The 7,431-nt window shown below is 41.8% G+C and overlaps 1 protein-coding gene across 1 annotated transcript in view; it reads left to right on the forward strand.

The window, feature by feature from the left end:
• The window catches only part of KSR2 (kinase suppressor of ras 2), a 479,616-nt gene that overhangs the window by 91,408 nt on the left and 380,777 nt on the right, over window positions 1-7,431 (forward strand). The window lies entirely within an intron of this gene.

Here is a 7,431-nt window from a genome sequence, read left to right on the forward strand (position 1 = left end):
CTTAATACTTAGATGGGTGTGTATTTTGGTATTTTTTATGCTTTCTGAATGCTTCCAGGTAGATGTGATCAGGAATTGGGCTTCCCTTTTCACTCTTCTTCCTGAGAAGTTTCAAGATACCACTGTTGTAGACACCCATTGTCTACAAGATGAGAAGATGGAGGCTTGAAGAACTAAAATGACTTGTCTCATTCCTTAGAGGGATTTTGGAAACCTGCTTCTACAGTACTGGATGGAAGCTTTCCACATGAATGGAGGAGTAGTGTCCTCTTTCTGCCATTGAGGGGCTGATGCCCACCCACTGGATTCCCAGTTCAGTGGAAAATGCCATCAACAACTACAGTGAGGACTGTGGTCAAGGGAGGGAGCTTTGGGCTTGCCCACCTAAATAGTCAATGGACCTGGGCAAGCGACTGAGAATATCAATCTCCCAGCTGGTGTTGTGGCACACTGAAAGCACTTAGCCTACGGCACTGAACACACTGTTGTGTTTAGTGACCATGACTACTCTTGTGGCTGTTAAGTCTGCAAATGCTTTTTTGTGACTGCCAAAGGTTTCCCCAGCCATTGCCATAGAAAAGTTGCATTGTGGGTTTTTTTTATCTGGGTGCCAAAGTAGTCCCTTAATACAGAATATGAAAAAGGATGAGGCAAATCTGCATGAACTAACATGGAAAGATCTCCAAGGCTTTCTGATGAGTGAAAAAGCACATTACAGAATAATGAATTCTGCACAAAACCATTTATATGGCATAAAGAAACCCTATCCACACAGAACTATGCTGGGGAAGTTTCTACAGTATGTCCATGTCTTAGGCTATGTTTTCTAGAGAAGCAAAACCATTGAAATAAACATGTATGTTTATTATCCAGGAAATGGCTTACAGTTGTAGAGTACCAGCGAAAGAGAGAGAGTTCCTGCTGCCTGTCCATTATATTGGGAGCAGGCCACACCCCCAAGGAAGCATCCCTTCAATTGATTGGCTGCTCATAACCACTCATCATAGAGTTATCTCTGCCTGTATTAGGTTTCATCACCATGGGAATAAGCACATCCTAACTGCTAACCCTCTGGAAATCCTGGCATAGTCAAGGTGACACAGAACCCTAACTATTACAGTTTGTTTGTATCTAAATGCACAGAGAAAGATCTGGAAAGACAAACACCAAATTAACTTCTCTGGTTACCTCCATGCATAAAGGAACCAATGTTGGTGGGAGTCCAAAGGGAGCTTTGGCCATATTTGACGTGCTCAAAATATTTTAACTTTCTCCTGTGAATTGAGTGAAGGTTTACAGAGTAGATTATCAGTTTTGCATTCATCACAGCATTCCTTCATTTCATTTCAATGACTGCAGTCCCCTCCAGGTATTGTCTCTTACCCCATTTCTTCCCCTGTGACTCTGGTTTCCATTTCCCTCCTGCTTTCTGCACCCTTCTGATATTGTCCTTGTGTACATGCTGCCCTTTTGATCCTTCTTGGTTGACCATTCTATGGTGTGCCTACCTCACTAGTGTTGTCCCCGCTACATACTTGTATTGGCTATTGCTTGGCTGAAATTGGAGTCACAGGGTTGAGTCCCCTTCCAGACCTGGAGGATGACCAAGGACCATAGTCTCGGGCTTCCTCCAGTCTCTTTCTGACAATTTGTTGTTGTTGTTGTTGTTAAGTGCCGTTGAGTTGGTTCTGACTCACAGTGACCCTGTATAGGGTTTTCGAGCAGCTGATCTTGTGGTTCACATTGACTTTGCAGTCCAGCGCATTAACCTACAGTGCCACACCAGGCCTCCTTCTCACCAATAAGCCTATGTTGTTGTTTTTTCATTATTAAGACAAAACACAACAAAGCAAGAAACAGGCTTTTGACCAGTAAGCCTGTTTTTGATATTGTTTTTTTTTTTATAATTTTGAATTTTGCTCTGTATTGTCATCCACTCTATCTAGGACCTACTAATGTGATCCCTTTCAGAGCCCTTGGCAATGTTTGAAGTGGTCTTATATTTTAAAAAGGAAAGCGTGCTCATGTGTTTATGAAATAATGAAAGTTAAAGGACAATCAAGTTAGCCCATCATCAGTGTAAGGCTTTGGGACCAGACCTCAATTTCACTCTTGGCTTAGCGCTTACTAGCTTACAATTATGAGCAGGTGACTTCACTTCTGTGTGTATAACATGATCATCTGTGAAAGAGGATTGTGTCAGCATCCACCTCCTGTGCCTGTGAGGCTGTATTGAGATCACGCACACCTGAGCTTCCACATGGGGCACTTTTCTTTTATTGCTATGCCCATTTCACTTACGGAGCTCTGGTGGCACGGTGATCAAAGCACTTGACCGATAACTCCAAAGTTGGTGGTTCAAACCCACTAGCCACTGTGCAGAGACATGTGGTAGTGTGCTTCCATAAAGAGTTGTTTGTTGTTATGTGCCGTGGAGTCGGTTCTGACTCATAGTGACCCTGTACAGGGTTTCTGAGGCTGTAAACCTTTATGGGAGCTGAAAACCCCATCTTTCTCCCGCGAACAGCTGATAGTTTTGAACTGCTGACCTTGAGTGTAGCAGCCTGATTCATAACCACTATGCTACCAGAGCTCCTTTCCATAAAGGGTTAGAACCTTGGAAACCTTCTGGGGCATTTTGCCCTGTCCTGTAAGGATCACTGTGAGTCCATTTTTCATTATTTTTTTCTGATTGTTCTTTTACTTTACTAGTACAGAGAAATTTATCTTCGAGCTCACTAATTCAAGGTTTCATTGCTTCAGATCTAATACTTTGCCTTTTCAATGTTTTAGCCATTTCTGTAATTTTTGTATTAATCTGGATTTCTAACTGCAGATTTTGTATTGTTTCAAAATTTGCATTTATTTAGTTTGTACTTGCAGTATATTCTTAAATTCTACCAAAGATTTTTCTGTGTTCTCCTAGCTTTGCTTGATCTTTCTATAAATCTTTTGAAGGTACTTCAATCCTGTTCTTTTGAATTCTGTTTCCGTTAGTCTTATGCCTTTCCTTCCTTGGAAACATTTTCAGGTTCTGTATCCTGGTCGTCTCTTTGAACTGTACTCATTTCTCTGAGTGAGCAAAAATTATCTGTTGTCTCTGGGACATTGTGGTATTTTCATACTTGTATTTAACTGATGATTTTATGTTTATATTTTCTTGGTCTCTCACCAACTGCCTCCTATGGGTGTATTTGGCCATTTTTGAACCTCACTTGATGGTGGGTTTGGCTGGTCTTGGCTGCTATCATTGATCAGGTGGTATAGAAGCTTGCAGTGGCTCTTGCCCCGTGAGTAGAGCTGTAGAGGAGATGGTTGTAGCCAAGCTGTGTGGACACAGTTGCTGTCTCCTGCTGGGTGGGAAAGAGGAGAACTACCCCCTTCCTCACATACAAATGCTAGGAAGCAGAACTGAATAAACAAGCAAGTTGCACAAGACCTTTTTAAAGTGTTGAAGAGCAAAGATGTCAGCTTGAGGACTAAGGTGTGCCTGACCCAAGCTATGGTATTTTCAATAATCTCATATTCATGTGAAAGCTGGACACTGAATAAGGAAGACCATAGAAGAATTGATGCTTTTCAGCTATGGTGTTGGAGGAGAATATTGAAGGTGCCATGGGCTGCCAAAAGAACCAGCAGATCTGTGTTGGAAGACGTACAGCCAGAGTGCTCCTTGGAGGCCAAGATGGCCAAACTTCGTCTCTCATACTTCAGACATATTGTCAGGAGGGACCAGTCGTTGGAGAAGGATATCATGTTTGATAAGGTGGAGGGTCAGAGAAAAAGAGGAAGATCCCCCAGTGAGATGGATTGGCCAAGTGGCAGCATCAATGGACTCAAGCGTGGCAGCAATAGTGAGGTTGGCCCAGGATCGGACAGTGTTTCATTCTGGTGTACATAAGGTCGCTATGAGTTGGTACTGAGTCGATGGCATCTAACAAAAACAACAACCAATAATGAAGAGAACATAAAGGAGAAAAAAGAATTAAAACAGGCACCAGCCAGAAAACAACATAGTAACTACAAAGAAAAAAGAGGGACAGGAAAATCGAACAATAGAAAAGAAACATAAAAGGCAGATCCCTCCCCTCCAGAAAACACCACCTACATAAAAGATCCAAAGAGAAAGAGAGTAGTAAAGAAAGATCAAAAAGGAAGACAAGGAGGAGAAATGAGAAACAGAAGAGAAAAAGGAAAAACCAAAGCGGAGATAGAAAGGATAAAATTCAAGGGGATGGAAAAGAAAGAGGAGGAGAAAGAATAAATAAGCAAAATCAATGAAAAAATAAACCCCCAAACAAAAACATAAAAAACAGTGCAGCTGTTGGACCCAGAAAGGAGAAAACTCGGGGCAGGGGTGGGGGTGGGTGGGAATAGGGGTTTGGGGTGGGGCGGTGGGGCATCTGCAAGCCATGGAGCTCACGAGGTGGGTATGGGAGGACTATGACAGCGGAGTTCCTGGCCCTAGATGGAGTTCCCGTCTTTGGTGTTACATCTCTGTTCAGGCCAATCAAAGTAGTTCGTGGAGTCCCTTGGTGGAGTTGGTTTCAGTGTCTGTCATGACCACAGGGCAGCTGGGAGCAGGGTGATTGGTTCAGTGTTGGTCTGGAGCTGAGCTCGCTTGAATCCAGGCACCAAAGCAGTGAACTAAGTCATGGTGGTGCAGCTGGTCCCTGCCTCACACTCGTGTGGCTCCCAACTCCCAGAGGCTGTGCTGGAGGTAGATGAGGGTGGGAGCTGGCCACATCTCTCAGGACAGCTTGGCCCTTTGAATCTGCTCTACCATGTTTTCTTCTGTTGCCAAAGTTGCTCTCCGCACTTAAAAGATGGTTGTGTGGTGTCAGACCAGCCGCTCCCCAGTGAGTCTCCCTCTGTTGATGCTCCTGCTCAGCTTTTCCTCTCAGCAAGCTCTCAATCCACTTTTCTAAACTTTCCTCTGAAGTTAAGGTTCCAGAATTTTCACCTGTGTCTGTTTCATTTGGTGTCTCGTATCTGGTGTGGTACTGTAGAGCCAGTTTTAATTGCTAGGTCGGAGGTTCAAATTTACCAGTTGCTCCTTGGAAACAGTACACAGGGTTGCTATGAGTTGGGACCGACTTGACAGGACTAAATAACAAAAACAACAACAAAGGGTCCATGTAGTGTGTCTGCCTCGTCTGCCATCTTACCCGAAGGCTGTAAAAAAATTGTGACTTGAAGTCGTTAGCTTCCCACGTGATACTGCTCTCTTTTTTTAAGAAGTTGATACTAATATAAATATAGTAAAGACCAGATCTTTACTTCCTTTGCAATATTTGAAATAAGACACAAGCATACCTAGGTAAAAATATAATATAGGAAAATGTAATTATTCCAAAGAGAATTCTGAAGGAGATTAATAACAAACAGTTCAATTTACAGATACTGTTAGTGAAATGAACACATTTTATTTTAAAATAATTTCTGTAAATTGGATGGATTAAAATTTAATCCTAATTTCAAAATCAAGATTTAAATAACAAATTAGGAAGAAAATTAAAACTGTTTCACTGAAGTGAAAATACATTCTTTTGCAGTCATACTTTAATGTGTATTTTTTCAACCCAAGGAAAAGGATACATTTGGCTTTTAAAGACCACCCACTATTTTATTTAAAACCGTGGTTAACTTTGAGTTTTGTAAAATATAGTTTCTGATACTTGTTGTCAATATTTTTGAGTATAATTCCAATGACTCACCATTGATGACCAATAAGCAACATCAAGATAAATGGAAGAAAAGATTGAAGTTATCAAAGACTTCATTTTGCTCGAATGAGCTATCGACACTTACCAAAGCCAAGAAATCAAACTACATATTATATTAGGAAAATCTGCTGCATAACACCTCTGTAAAGTGTCCAAGAGCAAAGGTGTCAGTTTGAAGATTAAGGTGCGCCTAACCCATGCCATGGTCTTTTGAATAACCTCATATGCTCATGAAAGTTGGACAGTGAATAAGGAAGACTGTCGAAGAATTGATGCTTTTGAGTTATGGTGTTGGAGAACAGTATAAAAGTACCATGGGCTGCCAGGAGAATAAACAAATCTATATTGGACGAAGTACAGCCAGAAGGCTCTTTGGAAACCAGGATGACCAAACTTCGTCTGTTATTCTTCAAACATGCTATCAGGAGGGACCAGTCCCTGGAGAAGGACATAATGTTTGGTAAAGTGGAGGGATGGAGGAAAAGAGGGAGACCCTCGGCACAGTGACAGTAACAATGGACTCAAGCATAGCAATGATTGTGAGGTTGGTGAAGGGCCGAGCACTGTTGTGGTCTGTTGTGCACAGGGTCACTATAAGTCCATACTGACTCCATGGTACATAACAACAATAAGCTAGTTGTTGAAAATATTTGGGATTTTATGTAACACAAACCAGAGCAGCTGCTACTGTCTTGAGTGATTCCACTTGGTGACTTAATATAAATAATCGAAGCCTAAGAAGTCAGGCCACCAATTGTCAGTCTGTTGTACTCTGGTGGGTTACATGTTGCTGTGATGTTGGAAGCAATGTCATGGATGTTTAAAAAACCAGCAGGGTCACCAAAGGTGGACAGGTGTCAGATGTGCTTCTAGACTAAGACAGACTGGGAAAGAAGGAGAGGTGGCCTGCTTCTGAATGTCTAGCCACTGAAAACCTTGTTGAATTGCAGTGAAACACTGTCTTATAGCACCTGATTATTGAATATTGGAACATTATTAGTAGAACCAAAATATTGTCAGATATAGTGACAGAGATGAGTCCTTTAGGTTGGAAGGTGCTTAAAATATGACTGGGGAAGAGCTGCCTCCTCAGTAGCGTTGACTGTGATGATGTGAATGAGTAAATCTTTCAGGACCTTCATTTGTTGATGGGGCACAACTTGAAATGAGGAGAAACATCTGTAAACATCCATTAACAATAGGAACATAATGTACAAAGTATGAATATAGGAAAATTGGAAGTTGTCAAAAATGAAATGGAACAGAAGATCGATACCCTAGTGAGCTGCAATGGACTGGTATTGATCATTTGAATCTGATAATTGCATGGTTTATTATGCCGGGAATGACAAACTGAAGAGAAATGGCATCACGTTCATCATCAAAAAGAACATTTCGAGATCTGTCTGAAAGTATAATGCTGTCTGTGATAGGGTAAGATCCATATACCTACAAGGACCACCAAGGAGCTCTGATTACAAGACGGCCTGCTAACCTTAAGGTCAGCAGTTTGAAACTATCAGCCGTTCCACCAAAGAAAGATGAGGCTTTCTGCTCTTGTGAAGATGTACAGTCTCGGAAATCCTATACAGGGTCACTATGAGTCGGAACTGAGTCCACAGCACAGTACCACCACCACCACCACCACAAGGACAACCAGTTAACGTAATTATTACTCAGATTTACACACCAACCACTGAAGCCA

This window comes from Chrysochloris asiatica, unplaced genomic scaffold (assembly GCF_000296735.1).
Source record: "Chrysochloris asiatica unplaced genomic scaffold, ChrAsi1.0 scaffold00078, whole genome shotgun sequence".
Taxonomy (NCBI): Eukaryota; Metazoa; Chordata; class Mammalia; order Afrosoricida; family Chrysochloridae; genus Chrysochloris; species Chrysochloris asiatica.